Source organism: Gopherus flavomarginatus, chromosome 6, assembly GCF_025201925.1.
Source record: "Gopherus flavomarginatus isolate rGopFla2 chromosome 6, rGopFla2.mat.asm, whole genome shotgun sequence".
Taxonomy (NCBI): domain Eukaryota; kingdom Metazoa; phylum Chordata; order Testudines; family Testudinidae; genus Gopherus; species Gopherus flavomarginatus.
This window is the reverse complement of record NC_066622.1, coordinates 101,952,246-101,978,777: the sequence shown is the minus strand read 5'-3', so window position 1 is coordinate 101,978,777 and position 26,532 is coordinate 101,952,246. Positions and strand designations below refer to the sequence as shown.

General features: G+C 44.1%; 1 protein-coding gene and 1 long non-coding RNA gene across 3 annotated transcripts in view; one reads left to right on the top strand and one right to left on the bottom strand.

The window, feature by feature from the left end:
* Positions 1–26,532, bottom strand: part of PCDH15 (protocadherin related 15) — a 1,406,570-nt gene that overhangs the window by 831,823 nt on the left and 548,215 nt on the right. The gene's annotated exons all lie outside the window — the stretch shown is intronic.
* LOC127054104 (uncharacterized) lies at positions 10,094–25,302 on the top strand. The gene is made up of 2 exons (XR_007775181.1): positions 10,094–10,663; positions 25,087–25,302. It is a non-coding gene; the product is annotated as an uncharacterized LOC127054104 (long non-coding RNA).

Sequence of the window (26,532 nt, the reverse complement as noted above, 5' to 3'; positions counted from 1 at the left end):
TCGCATCCAACATCTCCCCGCAGACCATTGAGCAGACCTGTGTGGTGGTAATTCAAGATCAATTGCCCAAATTAATGATCCTATCATAACATCCCCTCCATATACTTATCAAGCTTTGTCTTAAAGCCAGGAAAGTCTTTTGCCCCCACTACTTCCCTCGGAAGGCTATTCCAGAACTTCACTCCCCTAATGGTCAGAAACCTTCGTCTAATTTCAAGTCTAAACTTCCTAATATCCAGTTTATACCCATTCGTCCTCGTGCCTACATTAGTACTAAACTTAAATAATTCCTCTCCCTCCCTAACGTTAACCCCCTTGATATATTTATATAGGGCGAGCATATCCCCCCTCAGCCTTCTTTTGGCCAGGCTAAACAAGCCAAGCTCTTTGAGTCTCCTTTCATAAGGCAGTTTTTCCATTCCTCGGATCATCCTCGTAGCCCGTCTCTGAATCTGTTCCAGTTTGAATTCATCCTTCTTGAACATGGGACACCAGAACTGCACACAGTATTCCAGATGGGGTCTCACCAACGCCGTATACAACGGTACTAACACATCCTTATCCTTGCAGGAAATACCCCGCCTGATGCATCCCAAAATCGCATTTGCTTTTTTAACAGCCGTATCACATTGGCGACTCATAGTCATCCTGCTATCAACCAGTACCCCAAGGTCCTTCTCTTCCTCCGTCGCTTCCAACTGATGCGCCCCCAACGTATATCCAAAATTCTTATTATTAATTCCTAAATGCATGACCTTGCACTTTTCACTATTGTATTTCATCCTATTTCTATTACTCCAGTTTACAAGGTGGTTCAGATCTTCCTGAATAGTATCCCTGTCCTTCTCCGTGTTAGCAATACCCCCCAGCTTCGTGTCATCCGCAAGCTTTATTAGCACATTCCCGCTCTTTGTGCCAAGGTCAGTAATAAAAAGGTTAAATAAGATCGGTCCCAAAACCGATCCTTGAGGGACTCCACTAGTAACCTCCTTCCAGTCCGACAGTTCACCTTTCAATACGACCCTCTGGAGTCTCCCCTTTAACCAGTTCCTTATCCACCTTACAACTTTCATATTCACTCCCAGCTTTTCCAATTTAACCAACAGCTCCGTGTGCGGAACCGTGTCGAACGCCTTACTGAAATCTAGGTAAATTATATCTACCGCATTTCCTTTATCTAAGTAATCCGTCACCTTCTCAAAGAAGGAGATCAGATTGGTTTGGCACGATCTACCTTTAGTAAATCCGTGTTGCAATTCGTCACAATTACCATTGACCTCTATGTCCTTAACTACTTTCTCCCTTAAAATTTTTTCCAAGACCTTACATACTACAGACGTCAAGCTAACAGGCCTATAATTACCCGGATCACTCTTATTCCCTTTCTTAAAAATAGGAACTACATTAGCAATCCTCCAGTCATACGGCACAACCCCCGAGTTTATCGATCGCTTAAAAATTCTCGCTAACGGGCTCGCAATTTCACGCGCCAGTTCCTTTAATATCCTCGGGTGGAGATTGTCCGGGCCCTCCGACTTCGTCCCATCGAGCTGTTCAAGTACGGCCTCTACCTCAGTTGCAGTAATATCCACTTCCATATCCACATTCCCGTTTATCATCCCTCCATCATCGCAAGGTTCCTCACTAGTCTTATTAAAAACTGAGGCAAAGTACTTGTTTAGATGTTGGGCCATGCCTAGGTTATCCTTAACCTCCATTCCATCCACAGTGTATAGCGGCCCCACTTCTTCATTCTTTTAAAATGTATTTGTTCACAGATCAGAGCTTGAGACTGAAGCCTGATTCAGTGACTTATGGGAGTTTGTCATTTCCTTGTTTTTGGTATAGACCAATGGTGGGCAACCTGCAGCATGTCAGGGTAATCTGCTGGCAGGCTGCCAGATAGTTTGTTTACATTTGCATGGCCTCCCGCAGCTCCTAGTGGCTGCAATTCACCGTTCCCGGCCAATGGGAGCTGCGGGAAGTGGCGTGGGCTGCAGGTTGCCCACCACTGGTCTAGACAGGTGCCACAGGACAGTAGAACTCTACCTAATCTTTAAACATTTGAATACAGTAGAGTGCAAAACCTCAAAGCACACATTCTCTGTTACTCCTTTCCTGTGCTTAGCTCAGGAAAAGAGGAGAGGGCAGGGGTGGTTTTGCATGGGCATAGTTTGGAGTGGCATTGTGCTCCCAGAGGCAAGGCATGGGGGAGGGGGCACATGAGGTCACATGCCACTGCTCCAGATTTCTGCAAGCGCCGCTCCATAACACTATCTCCTGAGTCCTAGCACCTATCATCGTCTTCTATGTGTGCTGGGGGCCCTGTATGGCCACCGTTCTGTTTCCTGGACAACCATGAGTGCTTATGGCAGGGGGCAGGACAAGAGGGATGGGGAGATGGAAATGGGAGAAGGGGAAAAGAGGCAGTGGGGAAAGAAAGGGGATGGGATAGGATGGGGGAAGAAAAGTGTATAGAGGAATGGAGCAAGAGGATTGAGGAGTGGGGGGAGGGGGATAAGAGCAGAAGAGAGTGAGAAGAGGAAAGTGGAGGGCATGGGGCAGAGAGGCAGCCGCAGCAGCACTGGGAGGCACCAGAGTGGTAGCATCGCTGCAGTAGCTGGTGCCAGAGTGGCCACAGCGCCAAACACTCAGGTTGCCATAGAGCACATTAGCAGCAGCAACTGAGGCTCCTCCTGTTTAGCTCTCCCGACTCCACTCCCAGCACCTGCAGTGCAGGTACCACTCCAAATGAGTGGCGAGATCCAGTGAGCCAAGGAAGCTGGCTTCAGCGTGTGCACACATTCATGTATATGCATTGCCCTCCCAAATATCGCAGTCCAATTACGCCTATGGCTTTAAGACACATTGCACTCCCAAATTCTGGCCTTTTGAGTAATGCTCCATTATTTCCTCTTTTTCAGCTGTCATTACACTCCTAATTCAGTTGTACTGATTCTGCTTTCTAAAGTTCCCTTCTTTATATCTGAAGTTATTTCTACAATTATACTTAGTATCTAGTGTTGCTCTCTTATTTTTCAATGATTGACTCATGCAGTTTTAAAAAACAACCCTAGTATAAACTATGCTATAGATAGAGTGTACTACTGTTACATTTCTTCTTCAAGATGTGCTTTAGTCTACGTTAAAATTCCCCATTTAAATCAGTTCACTTTTTTCCCAAGATATTTATTTGCTCCAACTATTTAACAATTTGATTGTTTTTGGCCAAACACTTTATGGTATTTTTACAACTTATTACAACATATTTTTCAGAAACTGCATTCCAAGTTTCTCATATGTCCCATTTCAGGACTACACAGATACTCTTTTATATAAAATCTCTCTCTTTCTTCCATTACATTTCCATCTGTTCTTTGAAATTTTTCTCCCGCACACCACTGTGTCTTATACAATTATAGAGGGCCTGCCACTGCTCCCCCCGTAGTCCTGGGAAAAGCTCCACTGACTTCAGTAGGAGCACGATTGTGGCCCCTGGGGTAGAGAATATACAGCTATTCCTATCACTGCCTTATTATATTCTAGCCAGGCTTTAATTACAGTATATTCATAATATCAAAATTTCTCTTATATCAATATGCCTCTAGGTATCCTATTTTCTTTGCTAAACTTCTTAGAGGTATACAGGCACCTTAATAACTCACATTTACATTTCATATTTCCTTCTAAATTAACATTCATAAAACCCAAATCAAGTTTGTAATAGCTCATTTCCATTACAATGAATACAACCCTTTTATATTTGTCCTTCTCATCCATACACATACCTTACTTTTTCCTTTCTACTCTCTCTATATACTTGCCTCTGTCCCTAGAAACATACTTTAAACACCTTCTCAGAACACTGTTTTTTCTGCAGTCTTGTTATTTCAGATGTAACCCATCCAACTTTTGTATAAAGCTGTCTACAAAATTGTTCACATTGTCCTACAGTCAGTCACCTTTTGCTGCTTCACACCACGCCCGAAACACACATGTAGGTTTGTAGTCTGTTTTGCGTTATCTGGCCCTGAATATGTCTCACAGATAACCTGGATAGAAAACAAGTTCCTAAGCCTCCTTCTTATCACATTAAATGTGGCTTCTGGTACCTACAAGTGCTTCTATCATAAACCATTACTCCTGGTAATATCTTCTGTTTCCATAATACTCTTTGTTTGGGTAACTAGAAAGCAAAAATAAACTATACAAGACAGGCTAAAACAGATCACCATTCTGCATTATTCAGTGATGAGTTCCCCATCTCTATCTCTTCATATCACTGATCTCTAACCTTTCTGTACATAAGTCACCATTAAGTGCTTACTTTCTATTTTCTTCTATGGTGCCATTATAATCCCCAATTTCTTCCATAAGAAGGAACCTTGATGTCATGCATTGTCTGGGGCTGCCTTTCCCAGGATGCATCCACACTACATAATTTCGTACCCGTTTTATCAGAAATGGCACAGATGCATTGATGATACCAATCGTTCAGCAAGCTCGGAATGGATGGAGCCAAAGGCATTTTGCCTTCATCTCATCTAATTCTGTTCTGAAATAACACGGTGGGAAGAACACATTTGCCCAGTTTAAACTAGAGCATACATCTTTGCTAGCACTGGGGCAGCTGCACAAATGCTGAAAAATAGGATAACAGAGACAAAGTATGAATATCGATCTGCTTTTTATACCCAGTTTCTTACTACTACCTGCATCATTCTGGTCCTCTTCCCAAAATAGATGTAAAGTGCATTCTATTGTCTCATTAAGAGGTAAACACCACCCATTACAAAGACTGTGGAGCACAACAGACATAACACTGTAGTTATCTATAGAACTCTTTGAACACTATTAGCATTGTACCAATAGTAAGAATTCACAAAACTGATAGAAAAATTATCAATGTTTTGCTTAAAATAGAGATGATCCCTCTTAAATAGGAAGTTATTATACAAGTCCAGTCGCTATTTTTGCGTTAAAATTATTAAATTTGTGGAAATTGATTTTAAATTCAGAAAGGGAGCCACAAGTTGTATGTATATGTAACATACTAGATAAAGAGATTATGCATTGGTGAATAATCACCTGCACAGTGGTCAGTCATTTTCTGTCAGGTCTTTAACAGGACCAGATTTAACAGGACCAGAAATATCTTCTGCCAGACAACCTGGGCAAGAGTTTCACGGAAACTGCCAAAAAAGAAAAAAGGAATATAAAGACCAGACATGTCTGGAATTTCCACCCAATGCAATATATACTTCAAGTTGCTACTCAAAGTTTTCTCCATACCCATCCAAATCAAGCTGTGTAAATCCTTTATAATATTTACCTATGTCCTTACTGATGTCTTATACAATGTCTTTCAAAATGTATATGTGTCTATTTTGAATGTATCTATCACCACTCTGATTCCACAGTCTTAACAGAATAAAATTGTTAGGGTTTCTCAGAGTCAGATATTTGATTAGTTCTTTATAAACACTGTATCTGATTTGTTCTATGTAGTAAATGTTTGGTCCTGTTTATGGCATTCAGTTTGATAAGATGTTATTGTTTTCCTATAAAAAACCCCAGAAATAGTAAAAACAAAAAACCAAAACCTGCCTAGACTGATGAGGATTGCAGCATTGCTATAAAATCATGATTTGGTGAAGCTGCACATTGAAAAAATCAGATAAAACTGCTTAAAACAGAAACTCCCAAATGCTTTACCCTTCTGAAAAAAGAAGTCTGACAAAATTATTTGTTTTTACGTCCAGAAGTCCAAAACTGGACATGGAGAAAAGGCTGGTGTACAAATACCGTGGGAGGAAAGCTGTAAGATTTAAAGCTGCATTTGTCAGGCTTCATTATTTTTGATGAGGGATGACGAACCAGGGTCAGAATTACTGGTAAACAGTGTAGTCACAAGGGAGGCAGACAAGATACTTAGGGAGGCCATACAAGAGCATGTTTTAGAGCTTTGTGATTAATATTGCTTTACCTGAATTACACAGTGCATTATATAGTCATAAACAAATAAAACTTACACTATAGCAAACTTGTTATAAATATTTGTACATATTCCTGTTTAAGGACCAGTTGCAGAATGCTTCCCTAGGGGTAACAGCACAGATATCAGAAGCATGCAGAAACCATTATTCACAGTACTCCTATCCCACAGATTGTTCCTTTCCCCCAACCCAGGTAAAACTTGTGATTGAGATAAAGAGTCTCATGTCTGAGGGTGAATCTGACAAAATGGGTGTGATACAGCAGAAATAGGAATTATATAAGATACCTACTCTCAACAATGCTGCTTTCAGGAGAGAATGTAACTTATCTTTAGAGTGGAGCAAAAGTTCCTCCAAAACTCAGTTGGTTGAATTTGTTTTCCTAAACAGAAATGAAGCAGGAATAATGTTGGGAGTGCTGATATAGATAGAACATTGAGTGTAAACAGCTGCTTGCTAATGCTAGCAGTGTCCTGCTAAGGGCAGGATTAGCTAACAAGTACTTAAAAAGCTGACAGATGCCTGGAGTTGTGTCTGTGCTAGTATTCCAATCGCTGATATCACTAGGGGAGTTGAACCATGCCTAGCAAGAGTGGAAAGCTACGGGGGGAGGGAAATCCTAGCATAGACATATCCAAGTAACAGAATGAAAGTGTTTTCAGAGTTAACATCCTACTGAGGTGAATGGTCGGAATTCATAATTTCATCGTTTTAGGCTCTAGCACTCAGAGACCTTTGGATGAAAATTACTATATAAAAACATTGTCAAAGTGGGTGAAGTAATACCTTTATTGGACTGACTGTTGGTGAGACAAACAAGATTTCGAGCTACACAGAAGTCTTCTTCAGGTGTGGGAAAGGTACTCAACTAAAGACAAGATCAAAAAGATAGAAAATGTGCTAACTAATGCTAAACTAAGGGACCATTCATGGAGAAGTGGCCTGTTAACACCCCTGTAGTCATAGGACAAAATGGGGGTTTAGTGGATTACAGATTACTGTAATAAGCCATAAATCTAGTGGTTTTTTTTATTAAGACCATGATTGTTAGGCTATGTCTATACTAGCACTTTTGTCAATATAACTGATGTCGCTCAGGGATCTGAAAAACCTCCCACCCCTCTGAACGACAAAAATTACAGCGACCGAAGTGCTGATGTGGACAGCAATACGTCGGCAGGAGATAGCTAACGCCACTTGTTGGAGGTGATTTAATTACGTTGAGAGGAGAGCTTTCCCAATTCCACACAGCGGCTACATAAATGATCTTACAGTGGCAGAGCTGCATCTGTACTACTGTGCCACTGTAAACTCGCTAGTGTGGACATGGCCAGAGTGTCTGCCAGTTTGATCACTATCTGGTGGTTAGATCTGAGAGACCCTATTGCTGTCCTCTCCTCTGTAGAGAGATTGTGGTGGTTGTGATGTTTGTTAAAGAGCCACTACACCTAGAATGGTCCCTTAAAATATGTGCTAACTATTTATGCTTGATCTTGTTTGATCTTGCATCTAGCTGTTCTATTTTGAGTACCTTTCTCAGGGTATGGCTACACTTGCAGCTGTACAGCGCTGCTGCGCAGCGCTTCCGCAGCAGCGCTTTGAAGTGCGAGTGTGGTCGCAGTGCCAGCACTGGGAAAGAGCTCTCCCAGCGCTGCAGGTACTCCACCTCCCCATGGGGATTAGCTTACAGTGCTGGAAGCCGCGCTTCCAGCTTTGAGGCACTGTTTGCACTGGCGCTTTACAGCGCTGTAACTTGCTGCGCTCAGGAGGGTGTTTTTTCACACCCCTGAGCGAGAAAGTTGCAGCACTGTAAAGAGCCAGTGTAGCCAAGGCCTCAGACCTGAAGAAGAGCTCTGTGTAGCTTGAAATCTTGTTTCTCTCGCCAACAATTGGTCCAATAAAAGATATTAGTCACCCACCTTGTCTCTCTAATATCCTGGTACCAGCACAGCTACAATTATAACACTGCATATATAAACATTAAAATTCAGGAAGACAGTAATTAAAAATCAATTAATATTTGAGAAGTTTGTATTCATAGCCATAATGGCTACACTTTTTGCTGTTAAAAATTCTTATCTTAAATTGTGAAGAAATTTACAAACTTATTAGGTTATGAGTAGTCGTCAAGAACTATCAGACAATGTGCTATTTAAATGCTGAGCATTAGTTGTACAATTTCATTAAAAAAACAGTCACATTACATGTATTTGTATGGAACTGGTATTTAATACAGTTCACCAATTAAATGACTTATTTTAATTCCAAATAAAAGTGAAGGCTTCTGAACTGCATTACATATTGGTCTATATAGATCAATAGGAAATGATATTGCTACTTCTCTCAATACATATATGAGACAATACAGAAAGTAGAAAGCTTATTTCACTAATCATTCCTGTACAAGGAATTACATTAGACTTTTATAAATACTAGCACAAAACTGCCAAGACTTCAAAAATGTAAAGTAAGAAAGCTCTTCCTGATACAGGACTTCTTTTTCTTTGGGGTATAGCAAAGGGTTTCTAGGTTGATTAAGAATTTTTCAATATATTCTCACACATCTCACAATTGCCTTTATTCATGTGTATACTGGGAAAAGCTCTTGGTGTTTTATCACTCATTAATCTACTTACTTTTCCTTTGCAGGAAAACTAATTCAAAAGATGAAGAAATCTGACTCAGGGAGGTGAACAGTACTTCAGTTTAAATTAGTTGCAAAATACAAGAAAATGAAATTGCAAATGTTTTAAAAATACCTTGCTATTTATGCCAAAATCAAGAACATAGATTTTAATTTAAATATGAATCCCTTTCTCTTCTGTTCTTCCAATCCAATTCCAAAGTGAATTGCTTTGACTAAAGCTTCAAAAATGAACTGGTACTTATTCTCTTTGCCTCTATAGGAGAGAAAATTCTGTCACGTCCCCTTTGACTTTGATTTATAAGAAAAACAACAACTTTATGCAAGTGAAATTAACAACTTGGCCTCAGTAGCAAATACCTGCTTGCTGCCAAACCTTTACTTAAAGAAAGCAGCTCATCACTACTGAACAGTATTAAAGCTGAATTGCACATGAAAGAACATAAGAGCAAATCAGAAACATTTTTCATGCAAAATAAAAATAGTAAAAAGATTTGAAGGGTTTTCTGTGAGAAAAAGAGGGGACAATCACTTTCTCCCATTTTCAGTGTCTAAAAATCAAATGGGAAATTCCCTTTGCCAGCATTCAATTTCATAGGCTGAAGCTTATCCACTGATCAGCATTCATAAATGGGAAAGAATTAGTAGGAAGGGAATCTGTGACAAGTCTCTAAATATAAGAGAACTACATATGTGGTATAAAAAATATATACACAGGACCAGAAGACCCTAAGCACAGTTTACTTCATTGACTAACAGTTCTTATATCACAGACAGAAGACTCTTAACTAAGCAAAACAATCTCAAAACATAACTGTCAGCAACTGAAACAATTTTTTTAAATGAAAATTTACAAAACAAAATTATAACACAAAACAACTGATATAGTGGTCTTTATTTGCGCAGTATGGTCCAAGTAATGTGTTAAATGTTTTATGGTTATCATCAGTCCTTTCATGGATTCATGTAGATTCCAAAGACAGAAGGGACCATTGTGATCATCCAGTCTGACTTGAATAACAGAGGCCATTGAACTTCCCCAAAAGAATTCCTAGAGCAAATTTTTAGAAAAAAAATCCAATCTTGATTTAAAAATTGTCAGGGATGAAAAATCTACCATGATCCTCATAAATTGTTTCAGTGATCATTTATTTTCACTGTTAAAAATTTACACCTCATTTCCAATCTGACTTTGTTTAGTTTCGACTTCCAGCCATTGGGTTGTGTTACACCTTTCTCTGCTAGACTGAAATATTTATTTCCCCTGTAGATACTTATAGACTATAATCAAGTCACCCCGTAACTTTTATTTGTTAATCTAAGCTCTTGAAGTCTATCACAAAAAGGCATGTTTTCTAATGCTTTAATCATTCTTGTGGTTCAGATGAGCCACCACTGCCTCTTCAGGTGGTCTCTTTAGGGGCTTCAGTTTCTCCTGACTTACTTGCTCTCAGGCCATGTCTACATCTAAAGTTTTGCAGCGCTGGTTGTTACAGCTGTATTAGTACAGCTGTATAGGGCCAGCGCTGCAGAGTGGCCACACTTACAGCAACCAGCGCTGCAAGTGGTGTTAGATGTGGCCACACTGCAGCGCTGTTGGGCGGCTTCAAGGGGGGTTCCGGGAACGCGAGAGCAAACCGGGAAAGGAGACCCGCTTCGCCGCGGTTTGCTCTCTCGTTCCCGGAGCCACCCAGCAAACCGCAGGGAAGGAGACCTGCTTGCTCGGGGCTCCGGGAACGAGAGAGCAAACCGGGAAAGGAGACCCGCTTCGCCGCGGTTTGCTCTCTCGTTCCCGGAGCCACCCAGCAAACCGCAGGGAAGGAGACCTGCTTGCTCGGGGCTCCGGGAACGAGAGAGCAAACCGGGAAAGGAGACCCGCTTCGCCGCGGTTTGCTCTCTCGTTCCCGGAGCCACCCAGCAAACCGCAGGGAAGGAGACCTGCTTGCTCGGGGCTCCGGGAACGAGAGAGCAAACCGGGAAAGGAGACCAGCTTGATTACCAGAGGCTTCCTCCTTCCACGGAGGTCAAGAAAAGCGCTGGTAAGTGTCTACATTGGATTACCAGCGCTGGATCACCAGCGCTGGATCCTCTACACCCGAGACAAAACGGGAGTACGGCCAGCGCTGCAAACAGGGAGTTGCAGCGCTGGTGGTGCCCTGCAGATGTGTACACCTTCAAAGTTGCAGCGCTGTAACTCCCTCACCAGCGCTGCAACTTTCTGATGTAGACAAGCCCTCAGTCAGGTCAGTTCCTGGACCCTCACCTTCAATTAAGCCTATCAGCCCTTCACTTTTTGGGTTTGCAATCTCTTTCAGTTTCCTATCTGATTTCCTGGAGGGAGGCTGGTGGAGGGCTGTCACCACCTTGCTATCCTAAGCTTTTCTTCCTCCCTTCCCTATGCAGTACTCTTCTCTTTATAGCAGGCCTTGTTTCCTCTATTGGCTATGTAACCCACACACCTCCTGGCACCAAGACCAGAGAGAGAGAGAGAGAGAGATTAATGAGTGCTCTACAGTCTTAGCTAACAGTGGGTTGGCTTTTAGCTCATGCAGTAGAGGCTCATGCTAACTGCAGTCTACCTAACACCTTCAAATTAAGACATTGCAAAGTCAGCACTGGATCTGGTTATAGAGATAATCCCAAACCAATAAAATAAGCAGATACACTGATCACTTTAAACCTGCCAATTGCCATAGATAACTATTTCTACTTACAGTTCCCTGGTTTAGCTACAAGGAAGTTTAGACAACACTTCAAATACTGAGATAATCTCATATTCGTTTTTAAATGGAAAACTGGTAAGTTTTTATAGGCATAGACTTTATGCTTAGTGGACCATAGGCCGTTATTAGAGAGCTATAAAATGATTAACTTGTGCTACACCAGGCTGATCTTCAACAACCTATGGGGGATAGGCACAACTGTGTCTAGCTCCAAGGCACAATTAATTGCAACTACCTTTATAACAAGAGAGTAGAAAGAGGTAAGGCAAATACATCTAAAATCTGGTCCACTGCTGGAAAAACAAACCAAACCTACAGCACTAGCTATGTCTGTAACAGATTATGTTATACTGGAGAGCACCCAACAAAGTTTTCCTGTACAGGGACATGATCAGCAATACTTAGGTATGTGATACTTCTGCATTTTGTTGTATAAGGCCTTGTCTACAGTACAATTTCCCCCCTCCCTCCAACATTTCCCACCATTTACCACCTCTGGTTCCATAATTATTCTCTCCCTTACTGTTTCTGGTGATAGCAATGTCAGAAAACCGAGTATAAACAAGGCTCAAGGCTCCTGTATCTTTTTGGCACCAAGTTGCTTAAACTCTTCTCAAAGCACATCTACACAACAAGAGCTTAAAAAACAAACAAACAAAACAAAACACAGTGACTGCCAGACTCCCTGGCAAGTCTAGCTACCCCCTCCATCTGATTGCTGGTATCCTGCTCCCTTCTTCCACCTTTTGTCTGTTTACATTGTAAACACTTTAGAGCAGGATCTGTATTACCTTATGTGTTAATACAGCACATAACACAATGGCACCCCAATAGGCTTGCCAACTGTCTAATCACCCAAACACCCCTGCTCAGCCCCTTCCCTGAGGCCTTGCCCCACCCCTTCTCTGAGGCCCCAACCCGTTCACTCTATTCCCTCTATCTCCATTGATCGTGCTCCCCCCACATTCACTCATTTTCATCAGACTGGGGCAGGGGGTTCGGGTGCAGGCCCTGGGCTGGGACCGAGGGGTTCGGAGTGTAGGAGAGGGCTTTGGACTGAGCCTGAGGCAGAGGACTGGGGCGCAGGAGGCATTCTGCAGGTTCTCATTGGCATCTGTTTTTGAAGTGTTTTTGTTGGAGTACTGTGACTTTGAGGTCTGTAATCGAGTGACCCGAGAGGTTGAAGTGTTTTCTGACTGGTGTTTGAATGCAGAATTGGAATTAATTTGCAAACTGGACACCATTAAATTAGTCTTGAATAAAGACTGGGAGTGGATGGGTCATTACACAACGTAAAACCTATTTCCCCACGCTAATTTTCCCCCTACTGTTACTCACACCTTCTTGTTAACTGTTGGAAATGGGCCATCCTGATTATCACTTCAAAAGTTTTTTTTTGGTCCTGCTGATAATAGCCCACCTTAACTGATTACTCTCGTTAGAATTAGTATGTCAACACCTATTTTTTCATGTCCTCTGTGTATATATATCTTCCTACTGTATTTTCCACTGCATGCATCTGATGAAGTGGGTTTTAGCCCATGAAAGATTATGCTCAAATAAATGTGTTAATCTCTAAAGTGCCACAAGTACTCCTCATTCTTTTTGCTGGTACAGACTAACACGCTACCAGACTGAATGAAAGAGAATCTTTAAATCTGAAACTGAATACTAGAACCATTTAATCTTTATATTATGCTACTGAAGGTCCCAGGGATACAGTATGAAAGATGAAAAATTAAAATAAACACTCTCAAATAATAAATTGGGCAAATTAGCACTAGCATACAGAAAGTTGATTATAATTTCTAGTAAATAATTACATCAGGAAACAATTTTCTTGATGTAGTGAAACATTACAGTTGGCTACAGTAAGTTCAAGGAGCTTTTTTTTTGTCATTTTAAAAACTATATGGTAAACTAATTGCGTAATTAATAAGACTTTGCATATCATAGCTTCAAACAGTGAGCATGAAATGAACATAGAAACTGAAACAGTTTTCTGTTGGAGGCCTTTAATTTTTGGTTTATCTTGGAAGGAGTTCTCAGATAGAGTAACGTAGTACATTTAGTGAAAGTTGTTGGGGGTAGGGAGCAAACAAACTAAATCATGAGTAGGAAGCAGAGAGCTATAGTGGATCCGCTTCCTCTGTGTGAGGACTTGGGGAGTTCAACCCAGGTCTGCGGAGAAGTAGCATTTTCACGCCACTGCCACCAACAACGCTGCATAAAACTTAGGGGACCAGTCCTTGCAGGACATGTTGGCCTCAGTAGAGAGGACTGGCAGCCCATCCCATGATATCTGATTGGCCCAGACCTATTAGTTCAGCCTGGTGGGAGTACCAGGAAGTTGTCTGTACAACAAAGTAGGCTTTTGATCTGCAGTTGAGACAGATCCACACTTATTCTGTGTTCCTGCCTCCTCACTCTGCTCTCTGGTTCCTGGCTATTAACTCTATCTCCCATCTTATGCTCCAGTCCTTGATGTGAGCCTTGGCTCCACACCTTGGCTACCATCTCTGGCTTGACCATTCGGGCCTGACTGCCTGTGGCTCTAACCATTGGCCTTGACCACCCATGCCTTGGTTCCTGACACTCTGGTTGCATTAACAACCCTGGGGACTGAAGTTAAAATATTTAGCTATTGAACATACGCAACATATACAGAGTAGAGTAAACTTCCTCACATTGTCATGCCAACATGTCTCTGCACTGACCTTCAGAGTAAAATGGTGATTTAGTTTCCATGGTTATTTAGTAATTACTGAAACTATCAATAAAGTGATAATTGTGATGTGGACTTATTGTAACTAGGAAGTGGACCAACTCTTTTCATACAGGCCATCAGATATTAAAAGTGTTTGGCTAATCATTAACCAGACTGTATTTTAACTAGGAACCTACAGCAGATATAAATAATAATACCTAGCTCTTATATAGCATTTTTGATCAGTAGATCTCAAAACATTTACAAAGGAGGTCAGTGTTTTTCCCCATTTTACAGATGGCAAAACTGAGGTACAGAGAAGTGAAGTGACTTGGGCAAAATCATCCAACAGGCCAGTGATGGCAGAGTAAGGAACTGAACCAGGTCTCCTGAGTTCCAGTACAATGCTCTATACATGTGATCTAACTGCCTCTAAAGCCCATCCCATTCATAATCATCTGTGAAACTTAATCCAGTTGACACTTCTTAAAGGTTATTTTGGTTAAAAACAATAGCTATGTAATTTAAGCAATACTTTGTTAACAGGTATATTAATTCCTCATCAACTGTCTGCTCAAATACTAAGCCTCTAGAAAGTATAATTTTAAAAGTTATAGGACTTGAACTAAACTTTAACATACTTTGTGAAAACAGGCAGATCTCAGAGATAAATGGAATAGAGATTAAATATTTTCTTGTATAAACAATAGTTGACCATAAAGCACTCAAGGAATTCTTTTATGACTAAAAATATGCAAAATAAACACTATTGATATTATTAAAGAAAATAGGATTAGGCAGCCTCAAAACTGCATGACCTTGTCAAGTGCTTCTTAAAAATCACTAAAGGGAATGTTCTGCTGTGAAGTTGTTTGAGGATCCTTCCATTTCCACCACTGACAGGATACTGTGTGTTTTATATGTGCAAAACCTAAGAGATTGAATAGGTATTACCATTCTGATACCAATGAATTGTACACTATAGAACTATAGTCTCAGCTCATCAAATACCTAGTCTTTATTAAGTGAAGAGGCTCATAAATTACTCTGTGGATTGCTGGCTATATTACAGTCATAGCTTGCCATAGCTACCCACTGATCCAATCTTTTCCCTTTTCCTGCTTATTCATTGCTGTGCACACACACACATTTAACAAGAAGGTGAACAATGTAACACAGTACTAATGATGACTACCTTTGAACATCTGGGAACATTATGGTGATCACAAGCTGTGACAGTTCTCAGGGCATCCTGGACTGTGCGTGACCCCTTGCCCTCTGTGTGAGAGAGTCTTGCCTGTGCCTAGTTAGGTTTCTTCTCCCTACCACTACCAGCCTTTCAGACACTCAAGCCCTCTCTTCTGGCTATACCAGTCCTGTCTTCACCTTGGAGATTAATAGGTATCCTCAGTCCCTGAGTCCCTTTGAAGTGTCCCCAGTGACATCCACCCAACACTGGGTATTCACAGAAAATCCAGGTCCTCTGACCCCAAAGGTGTAGTATATCCCAATTTAACCTTAAACCATGGCTCCTGTAAACTATACAGCATTTGTGAATACTTAAAAAAAAGCAAGTTTATTTAAGAAAGGGTAAAGATTTAATCAGAGCCAAGAGAAAATGATGGAAGCAAATGGTTACAACACAAAATAAACTATAAAACATGAACTTGGGTCTACCTTTTATTAATAGTTACCTTTTCTATCTTATAAAATAGGTTCCCCCCCCCAAAAAAGTTAAGTCTGTTGCAGAACTGGCTGATTTCCCAAAAACCAGGATCCAAACACTCATGAAAACATCCACAAGAGGTTTCCTAAGCGAGTAGATCAGGAGGACCTTTCCCTCTTTTGTGTTATACTGCAAACAGTCTTTTGTTTCTATTCATAGACAGAGTGAACTCATCTTGATGTAAAATTCTTTTTTTATCTTCAGGCGGTTTCAGTTTTTTGCAATTGCCTCTGATGATTTTCCATTGGAAGTCTTGGCATTGAACAAGGCTAAACAATTGCGTCTTGCATTGCATCACTGGCCACATGGTGAGGAGACAACTCCCTCTTGACTAAGTTGGCCATAGTGAGTCATATTATCCCATGGTGACTAATTTTTAATCCAAGTCCATAAAGCCTACTTTCAATATGAATACAATATTCCTTAAATGTTACCCATACATACCTCTTACAACGATTATGGATCTTGACATGTTACAAGCTTTCTGTAGATACCTTACATATTACTCTCTATGGATACATATCCTGTAAGATATATATCTCGTATAGTGAATTTGTCAGGTTTGAGGTGAGATTTGTTTGCAAGAATAGGGGACTGTTTGCCGAGAAGTCTCTGTGTCACATAAGCTTGGCTACTTTTTTCTCTGGTTTTACTGTATGATATATCTCTACAAGAGCAAGGAGGAAGGTGAAAGAGCAAGAAACAGAGGAAGCTTTAGACAGCATAGACACTTGAACTACAGTAAATAGGACAGAATGCACATGAGATATTAAACAAATCAATGCCCAATCAAAAATAAGCAGAAAAGGTAGACGGTGTCAGTTGACTTAGCTCCTAGCTGTAATCAGACACAAAATGCTAAATAACAGAAACGAATATGGAACCCGCAAGATGCATACCAAACGTAAGCACTTGGTTGCTTTTGTTCTGCATCTATTTATTAGTGGTATAAGCATCCTGCATCCACCAACTGTATTTCTGAAATGTAAATAAGAGCTTTAAGACAGAGCATTTGACTGAGTTCAAAGGATAGACCAATTGAGTTTAGGTCATCTGAACTGATGAAACCTTCACCAGACTCTCCTTCCCCCCAAAAGAGCATGTTACATCAACTTAAAATATTTTTGGATCCCTCAGACATGTACCCACTTACTAATACTGATGTTTAGCTTACACAGTGCCTCTCAATATGGCTGAAAGTACAGTAGAACCTCAGAGATACAAACATCAAAGTTATGAACTGACCGGTCAACCACAAACCTCATTTGTAACCAGATGTATACAATCAGGTTGCGAGACAAAAACAAAAACAAAAAAAACCCTGTAAATACTGTACTGCACAGTGCTATGTTAATTGTAAACTACTAATAAAATAAAGGGAAAGTTTAAAAAAATATGATAAGGTAAGGAAACTGTGTTGTTTCATTTAAATTAAGATGGTTAAAAGCAGCATTTCTCTTCTTCATAGGAAAGTTCCAAAGTTGTATCAAGTCAATGTTCAGATGTAGACTTTTGAAAGAACCATAACGTTTTGTTCAGAATTACAAAGAAATTACAAAACCTCCAGTCCCACAGTGTCCATAACTCTGAAGCTCTATTGTATTTAAGTGTAAAGGAAATACAGCTGCAGGAAGGACAGCTCAGTGGTTTGAGCATTAGCCTGTTAAACCCAGGGTTGTGAGCTCAATCCCTGAGAGGGCCATTTAGGTAGCTAGAAAAATCAGTAGTTACTCCTGCCTAATGAAGGCACGGGGCTGGACTTGATGACCTTTTAGAGTCCCTTCCAGCTCTATGAGATAGATAGGTATATCTCCATATATATATATATATATATAAAGCATAGTAAACTCGTGTAACATGTATGCCAAGAAGTCAGAGTAAGAGTATAGAAATGTTCCTAACAAAAGGATGTAAGACAGTATTAATAAGCAAGCAATCTTCTGATTTAATTTAGACATTCTCACAGCTCCTCAGTGTATAAGTTACACCAACATTAATTCCTTTACTCTCATTTACACATTGGCAAGTAGGTGTAAGTAGATCTAAAGAAACCTGAATTTAATGGAGTGTAAATTGGCTTTGCACTTGGCCCTAGTTATCTTTTTATTTACTTATTTTTACTTTTCCTGCAATTTTCACAATCTCCCACTTATGCTGCGGAATCCAATACCCTTAAGATAAAAAAGGCAGTAAAGGACTCCTTTTGTCTGAATTACCTTAGTGCACAGCAGTGGAACTGGAAAAAAAACCTCATCATGCCTCAATGATTGATTCTCAGGAATTGAGACAGCTTGTAGGACAGAATGCTTTGTTCGTTTCAGGAGTAACAAAGTAGCTACAGTGTGCTTCTCCTTTCGAGCTGGTGAATATTGAAGGAAGTTTATCAACAAACACAGATTCAATAAAGGCCTTTTGTTACTCTCTCCTTCAATACTGCATGCTAACCAAGTTTCTCCCCCTCCATGCACACACAATTCCAGACTTGCAGGAAGGAATGGGAGTGCAACCTACTGGTGAGAAGACAACTCTTCAAGTATATGAACTAGCAACCCTCCTGTAATCTGAGGGCTAACCCACTCTCCTTGTTTTAATAAGCAGATCCAGCTCTCTTCCCCAAAGCTGGGAACAGAATCTAAGGGTATGTCTACACTACTCGCCAGATCGATGGGCAGCAATCGATCCAGTGGGGATCTAGTCTAGCCTAGATGCAATAAATCAACCCCAGAGCGCTCTTCCATCGACTCCTGTACTCCTGCACCGCGAGAGGCGTAGGCAGAATCGACAAGGGAGCGGCAGCAGTGGACTCACCACGGTGAAGACACCACGGTAATTCGATCTAAGTATGTTGATTTGAGCTACATTATTCACATAGCTGAAGTTGTGTAACTTAGATCGATCCCCGTCCCGAGTAGACCAGGGCTAAGAGTATACCTACATTGCAAAAAAAGGGTACATTCTTAACTTGGGTTAGCTAACTCACATTAGCTAAATCAAGTTCAAGTAGCAGAGATGACTAAGGCCATGTCTACACTACCACTTATCTTGGCAAAACTTATGTCTCTTAGGGGTAAGAAAAAAAACATACTCCATAGCAATGTAAGTTTCGCCAGCGTAAGTGATAGCGTGCACAGTGCTATATCAGCAGCACAGCTTCTCCTGCCAACATACAATTACGTCAATGGGAGAGCTCTTTCCCGTCAGCATAGAGAGGCACAGCTTCACTGCTGTAAGGTCTCTAGTGAGTTCAACCCCAGGTTCCCCTGCAGGCTTTAACTTGATCTGCTAACCCAAGTTAAAAGCTGAGATGCTGAGTCTTTGCTGTTATTTTAACTCAAGTTTGCTACCACTGTTTAGCTACACTAAGTTAAGAACACACCTTCTTTTGCAACATATATACTCTAGAGCAGTGTTTCCCAAACTTGGGACACTGCTTGTGTAGGGAAAGCCCTAGCAGGCCGGTCTGCCACGTCTGCAGGTTTGGCCGATCGTGGGTCCCACTGGCCACGGTTCTCTGCTCTAGGCCAATGGGAGCTGTTGGAAGTGGCGGCCAGCACATCTTTTGGCCCGCGCCACTTCCAGCAGCCCCCATTGGCCTGGAGCAGCAAACTATGGTCACTGGTAGCCACGATTGGCCGGACTTGCGGATGCGGCAGGTAAACACACCGGCCTGGCCTGCCAGGGGATTTCCCTAAACAAGCTGCATCCCAAGTTTGGGAAACACTGCCCTAGAGTCATGACTTCCCTTCACAAAGCTGACCAGGGTGCGTTGAAAGAGTTTCTCAACACGTGTTTGGACTCTGAGGGATTATACATAGTGGAGGATTAATATATGGGTCCATGAGGCTTGGGCCTAGGAGTCATAGTCAATTTGGGGGCCCCCTCAGGAGAACCAGAACCTGTTGGGGGAAGGGCACCAGTGCCGGTACTGTGGCCCCACCCCATGGCCAGGCCAGAAGCCAGAGCTGTGGTTAGAGCCACCCAGGGAGCCTGGGCTGCTGTGGAGAGCCCTGTACCCTCCACCTGCCCTGGAGGGGTGCCTCAGTGCCCAAGAGCAGCCTCCAGTCCGTGTCCCATGCCCTGGGCAGGTGGAGGGTCCATGAATCCCTGGGCCATTCTCAGTACAACAGCTTGCCTCCGGCCTGGCCAGGGGGTAGGGCCTTGGGGTGGGGAGGAGGAGGAGCAGGAGGAGAGCCCTATGGCAAGGGGACTAATGCCCACCTCACTCTCTCACAGGGAAACAGGAGCTGCAGTTCACAGGAGGGAAGCTGATAAGGTGACCAGATGTCCTGATTTTATAGGGACAGTCCTGATATTTGGGGCTTTTTCTTATATAGGCTCCTATTACCCCCCATTCACTGTTCAGATTTTTCACACTTGCTATCTGGTCACCTTAGGAGCTGATCACCTCCCCCGCTCAAAGCACAGCCCCTGCCACTGCAGCTCCATGCCTGCCCAAGGCTACTACTCCCATGTTAAATTGTGAGTGGGCATGGCCTTCCTACTTATAATAGTGGGGGGGGTCCTGCCCACCCAGTTCCAGTGCCCCTGGGTCCCTGGCAAGTAGGGGTGTAGAGGGTGGTCACTTGCTCTGGCCTTAAAAGAGCTTAAAACAGCCCAGGAGAGGGCAGTGGCTGCGAGCAAGCAGTTCCCAGGCTGAGTGGGGAAGTAAGCCCCAAACAGCACTCAGCTGGCCCTTATAAGAGGCGGTCAGCCAGGAGCACAGACTCGCTCTCCAGCCTGTTGAGTGGGAGAGACCTGGCTGCTGGGAGCATATCAAGGTACCTGAGCAGGAGCAGGACTAGGAAGGCTCTGGAAGGCCCAGGAAGATTTGGCCTGGAAACCTCCAGATTGCAGCCTAGTGGAAGGCCAAATAGGTACTGGGATTGCAGGGGACAGCCCAAAACGGGTAGGCAGCAGGTCCAAACCCCCTTGCCTGTGATGAGTGGCATTTATACTGCAATCTACCCCAGGGAGCAGGGGCTAGCTGGTGACTGGCAGTAGTCTACGACTGAAGCAAGGTGTGGATAGTGGGTGGGGGTTCCCTGGGGAGGGGAGACCCAGAGACTGAGGAGTGTACTGCAAGGGACAGCACCCCGCCGTGCAGGGGGCAGTGGGTCTGGGAGGGACACAGGGGCCAGGAAAAGCAGGACACTGGCCTGTAGAGGGTGCTCTGATGGCTGGAGAGCTAATTCCCAGAAGATACCAGCAGGAGGCACCACAGGAGTGAGTCCCACCCGGTTACAAGTGGTGGAAAATGTGGGTATGTGCGGTCCACCCCGATATAAGAGGCCAGGGCAAGGACAATGGGACTATTGCCCAGAGATGGTGGAGTGACACAGGGAATGATGGATCCCGAGTACACCTGAGTTTTCTATGGGGAGACCCCATGTGTTGTCCCTGGGTGGGCCCTGCTGTCAGCCCCCCCTGGTGGAAGGGGGCTGATGACCTGCAGGAGGGCCAGGAGATCCAGAGTGGACAATGCAATAGGCCCTCCATGGACAGATGGTCCAGCTGGCAAGGGAGCAGCAGGCCCTGGTGAAACTCCTCCAGAGGGAGTTTTGGAGGAGCCACCGACAGCAAGACAGGAAGTGGAGCGCCGAGGCCAGGAGGCCTGTATAAGGGCACAGGGCTTGTCACACCTGCGGACAGACGGGGAATTTAAGGTGGGACTGTCCCTACTGGGGTGAGGGCAGGGCGCCGCTGCCCAAGCAGGGATCAGGGCAGCTCCCCAAGATGGTCAGCCAGGTGAGGAAATCTCAGCAATCACTGACCTGTTGGGCCTGTGGGCAACAGGGCCACGCACAGTGGACATGCCCAGGCCCAATGTGGATGGTCCATGTCAGTCCCGGCAAAGGGACGGGACCCTGACTGGACCATGAGAAGTCCTGGGTAGCACAGAGGTGGGGAGCCTGCTGGAGCTGCCAGACACCTGGACACATTAGGAGGCACTGCCCCCTCAGGGAAACTGAGGGGCAACAAGAGGAGGTGCCTGTGGCCCTGGAAGGGCCAGAACTAGAGGCAGAGTCGGTTGCCGGGACGAAGGGGATCCCGAGAGAGGTCGAGACACAGACTGTCACTGGGATGGTCTCCAATAAGGAAACCCAGACTAAGTGGGCCCAGAAAGAGGCTGGGGCCCAGGTGGGCTACACCCAAAAGACTAAATGGATCCAGACCCTGAAGGAAGAGGGCCTGGGGGAACCTGACCTGCAGGCACAGCTAGAGGCTGTGGAGCTGGCCCGCAGGAAGGCTGAGGCAGAGACCCGGGAGATGGCCCGAGGCTGGGAGGCCTCCGAAAGGAAGTGGGTGGCCCTAGAGGGGCAGCCTTGGAGGGCCAACTTTGGGAAGCCCAGGCCATGAGTCCCCCTTAGCCCCAGGGGTAGGGGTTTTGAGTGGTGGTGGCATAGTGGGGTAGTCACATGCTCCGGCCTTAAGAGGGCTTAAAACAGCCCAGGAGAGGGCAGTGGCTGCAGCAGTTCCCAGGCTGAGTGGGGAAGTAAGCTCAGCTGAGGCCATGCCCCAATCAGGGCTCAGCTGACCCTTATAAGAGGGTGGTGGGCCAGGAGCACAGACAGACTCTCCCTCTAGCCTGTTGAGAGGGAGCGACCTGGCTACTATGAGTGTACCAAAGTACCTGAGGTGGAGCATGGCTGGGGAGTTCCAGCCTGGATACCCCCAGGCTGTGGCCTAGTGGAAGGCCAAATAGGTACTGAGTTTGCAGGGGACAGCCCAAAACGGGTAGGCAGCAGGTCCAAACCCCCTTGCCTGTGATGAGTGGCTTATACTGCAGTCCACTCCAGGGAGTGGGGAATAGTTTGTGACTGGCAGTAGCCTACGACTGAGGCAAGGTGTTGATAGTAGGTGGGGGTTCCCCGGGGAGGGGAGACCCAGAGACTGAGGCAGCACTCCGGTGTGCAAAGGGGAACTGGGTCCGGGAGAGACATGAGGGCCAGGAAAAGCGGAATACCAGCCTGCAGAAGGTGCTCCGACGGCTGGAGAGCTAATTCCCAGAAGATACCAGCAGGAAGCACCACAGGGATGAGTCCCATACACTTACAAGGGGGCACAAATGTTTGTTGTGCTATGGTCCTAATAAATCTTAATCTGCCTCTGATTATACACTAGGGTCTCTCTGGTGTTATATTTTCGGTCTTTTTCCTCTGACACATAACAACAATAAAACGTTTTCATGGTGATTGTCTAGGATCTCCACATCACCCTTTGGCTAAATTTTAGCAGCAATTAATACGGTGCTGTTGCCTGAGCAAATAAAACCACATCACCATTCAAACCTGCTCACTAATTTGTCTTAGTTCCAAGCTGCTGACATGAATCTGTATTTTTCTATGGTTCAAAGTTGCATTGTATACATTATTGTCAAGGGAGACAACCCTATAGGTTTGTGTTGGTGATGTCACAAATCTTCATGCAACATACCTTCCTATCTGCTTAGATAAGCCTACATAGCCTGATCACACCACAATATCTGTCCAAAGAAATGTTTCTTCTCACTTTACCCTCACTATGGAGCTAGCTAACAAGTTAGATTTAATGCCACCTGATCATTCATTTAACCCCTGAAATCTGCCCTCAGATCTTCTACATCCTTGGTTGTCTACTTTTCCAGTGTCAAATGGGCAATATACTAAGGACTATATTAGAAGAGGCTCTACAGAGAGGGAATGGGATGCATATATGTCACTGTGAGTTAAAGTAGGTCTGCACCTAGCCTAATGAACTCTTCCACTACTAGTAAATACCTCTGAGAGAGCTCAACGGCAGACAAGGTGGTATACTTTAGTTAGAAATGAATTATGAGGTGACTGAAGTCCCTGTTTTCATACATCAGTAGAGTACTACAAACAAACACTTTTGACATTATGATAATGGATTTAAACACTGAAATTATGTTCTCTCAGGAACACAGTGTATCAAAATATATAGTATTTAGTGCTGTTGATGCATCTCTCAATAATACACTTCTTATTGATGGGCATTTCTGTAGACCTACACAGTCTTCCAGTTGTTGGGTCCCCCGGGTCATGAAGTATTCTTGCAATATACCGAACACTATTTGTTAATATGTTTAGACATTTCTGCAGTTTCCAAATTTATGCTGCCACTTGCAGACTATCTTTGTTACTACAGTCTACTATACAGGTTTTTTTTTTCCTCCCTTTTTTCATTTTTCCATTAGGAAAATGGAAATGACAGCTTCCTAGATGCTCCGCTGAAAGGTTCTTGTCGGTTTCACTTTCCGACTACAGACAAAATGGCAGCCAAGCCTAACTCCCTGACTCTATGCCTACTACCCAGCTCCAGGGCTGCAGAGGCTGAACACTCCAGCTCTCTGTCTCTCCAGCTACTGAAGCTGGCAGAGAGGCTTAGGCCATGTCTACATCTAAAGTTTTGCAGCGCTGGTTGTTACAGCTGTATTAGTACAGCTGTATAGGGCCAGCGCTGCAGAGTGGCCACACTTACAGCAACCAGCGCTGCAAGTGGTGTTAGATGTGGCCACACTGCAGCGCTGTTGGGCGGCTTCAAGGGGGGTTCCGGGAACGCGAGAGCAAACCGGGAAAGGAGACCAGCTTCGCCGCGGTTTGCTCTCTCGTTCCCGGAGCCACCCAGCAAACCGCAGGGAAGGAGACCTGCTTGCTCTGGGCTCTGGGAACGAGAGAGCAAACCGGGAAAGGAGACCCGCTTCGCCGCGGTTTGCTCTCTCGGTCCCGGAGCCCCGAGCAAGCAGGTCTCCTTCCCTGCGGTTTGCTGGGTGGCTCCGGGAACGAGAGAGCAAACCGCGGCGAAGCGGGTCTCCTTTCCCGGTTTGCTCTCGCGTTCCCGGAGCCACCCAGCAAACCGCAGGGAAGGAGACCTGCTTGCTCTGGGCTCCGGGAACGAGAGAGCAAACCGGGAAAGGAGACCCGCTTCGCCGCGGTTTGCTCTCTCGTTCCCGGAGCCACCCAGCAAACCGCAGGGAAGGAGACCTGCTTGCTCTGGGCTCTGGGAACGAGAGAGCAAACCGGGAAAGGAGACCCGCTTCGCCGCGGTTTGCTCTCTCGGTCCCGGAGCCCCGAGCAAGCAGGTCTCCTTCCCTGCGGTTTGCTGGGTGGCTCCGGGAACGAGAGAGCAAACCGCGGCGAAGCGGGTCTCCTTTCCCGGTTTGCTCTCGCGTTCCCGGAGCCACCCAGCAAACCGCAGGGAAGGAGACCTGCTTGCTCTGGGCTCCGGGAACGAGAGAGCAAACCGGGAAAGGAGACCAGCTTGATTACCAGAGGCTTCCTCCTTCCACGGAGGTCAAGAAAAGCACTGGTAAGTGTCTACATTGGATTACCAGCGCTGGATCACCAGCGCTGGATCCTCTACACCCGAGACAAAACGGGAGTACGGCCAGCGCTGCAAACAGGGAGTTGCAGCGCTGGTGGTGCCCTGCAGATGTGTACACCTTCAAAGTTGCAGTGCTGTAACTCCCTCACCAGCGCTGCAACTTTCTGATGTAGACAAGCCCTTAGTGCCCAGGAGGACTCCAGTTCTGACGCTGAGGAGGGAGGATGAGGTCCCTAGCTCTCTGCCTTCCCTGAAGCCATGCAAGAAGGCTCCTGTCAATGTCACTTTCTGCAGAATGGAATCACTACCTCTAAAAAGTGAAACTGACAAGAGCTTTTCAGGTGGGCATCTGGGAAGCCAAAAACATCCCATTTTGGTTCTCCTGAAACAGATTTTTTTTCTTGAAATCCTTTCGTACAAAAATCTTTGTTTGGATGTTATTCTGAGAGAAGAGATTTCCATTTGCTCTAATAATTTTCTTGGTGTCTGATACCTAAAACATTTATAGTTCAAAGATCCAGAGCAGAGCAACAGCATGGATGGCTCTATTATTTTCAGTCATCTATTGCATCTAATTTTTAAACAGTCATAAAATATTCATTTCATAATTATTAGAGCAGGAAAACAAACTAAAAGTAACAATTTGTACCAGACTTAATGAGTAGATAACCTGACTTTTTGAAGTGCTGAGCACCTGAAACTCCTTGGACTTCAATGTGACCTGTTCTCTCTCCACACTTTTGGAATCCAGGCCAACTCATGGTCATAGTTACCAGCATTTTAAACAAATTATACCATAAATTGTCCAAGTGAGTCATGAGTCTGGGGATTACTGGATGATTGTATTCACATTCTGATAAATTTTAGGTTACTTTAATATACCTATTTTATTCAGAGTCTCAAAAGATTTGCAATACAGAAGTTCCTCACATCTTCCCCTCACATTCTGTTAAACCTCTTATCCCATACTGCCCTTGATGGCAATGCTGTTGTTGAGAATACATGGAGCAGAGAATGATTGTGAAAACAAGCCTTTGTCTCCAGAACAGAGATACTGCACTACCACCAATTCAATGGTAACAGAACAGGCACCTGGAGCTGCTTCTGTAAGAACCTGGAAGGAAGCAAGTGAGGTATGTGACCAAGCTGTTCCGTAGGTTGGGAGAAAGTTTTTGGACTTTTCTCGGGAGCACTGAATTGGCTGCTTCTTTTAACTATATTAAAATACAGGCCAATCCTGGGAAACCAAGGTGGACAAGGGAAGGAGGCTATTTGGGGCCATTGTCTGTACACTACTGTAGCAGAACGTAGTAGTAGCAGCAGGATACTGGCAATGGGTTGCAGGTCTGAATCCAGTCCAGGACAGTAATGACTTAAATTTGTTACCATCTGGAGGTGTATGGCTTATATGAAAT